This window comes from Spinacia oleracea, chromosome 1 (genome assembly GCF_020520425.1).
Source record: "Spinacia oleracea cultivar Varoflay chromosome 1, BTI_SOV_V1, whole genome shotgun sequence".
NCBI lineage: Eukaryota > Viridiplantae > Streptophyta > Magnoliopsida > Caryophyllales > Amaranthaceae > Spinacia > Spinacia oleracea.
The window spans coordinates 22250927-22251847 of NC_079487.1; the positions used below are offsets into that span (position 1 = coordinate 22250927).

General features: G+C 43.5%; 1 non-coding gene across 1 annotated transcript; it reads left to right on the top strand.

The window, feature by feature from the left end:
* Positions 1–222: 222 nt before the first annotated feature.
* Positions 223–329, top strand: LOC130466632 (small nucleolar RNA R71). Its single transcript, XR_008926804.1, has one exon. It is a non-coding gene; the product is annotated as a small nucleolar RNA R71 (small nucleolar RNA).
* Positions 330–921: the final 592 nt, after the last annotated feature.

Sequence of the window (921 nt, forward strand, 5' to 3'; positions counted from 1 at the left end):
CCACTTGTGAGGACAATAGTGCATAAGTATCAACGTCCATCTTGCCTCTTTTAGATGTGGTTCTGGTGGTGCTATAATGATTGGCAGCAAGATTGGCAAGGAAATCATAACCTGCATCCACTTCTTTGTCAAGAAAAACACCCCCAGCAGCAGAATCAACCGTGTTTTTTTGTTTCATCTTGCAAACCATGGTAGAAAATCTGAACCAAGAACCATTTTTCAATATTATGATGCGGGCACGACCGTTGCAATGCCTTGAATCTATCCCAGGCTTCTCTAAGTGACTCTCCAGGTTCTTGCGTGAATGTAGTCAACTTGTGCCTTATTTCAGCCGTCTTGGTGGGTGGAAAGAATTCTTCTAGAAAGGCTTGTGAAATAGCACTCCACTCTGTCTCCTTGACATCGTTCAACCATCTTTGAGCCTTATCACGAAGGCTAAAACCAAACAACATTACTTTCAATTGATCTTGAGTGACCCCTTGATGATTGATAGTGCCACATAGTTGGTTGAACCTCTGCAGATGGTTGGTGGGTTCCTTAGATGGATGGCCACCATATTGATTTTGTGAGACCACGGAGATTAGAGCGGGCTTGATCTCAAAGTTAATTGCCTCAATAGTTGGCATTGTGAGCCCAGTCGGAACACTCCTCGAGGAAGGCACCCCATACGATTTTAGGGATTTAGACATCGTGTGACTCGGTGGAGTCTGTGAGTCCTGAGACCCTGACTGCTTCTTCTTCTATTATTTCTTGTTGAGTTGTCGAAGAGTCTTACCAAGATCGAGATTGGGAGGAACCAAGGTACCCGTTCTAGCAGACCTGGGCATAAACAACAACAAGAAAACGCAGTGAAATTTGCCTCAATTGGAACTAAAAGTTCCAATGAGACAATGGAAACAGTTCAACTAATCAAACTAAAAC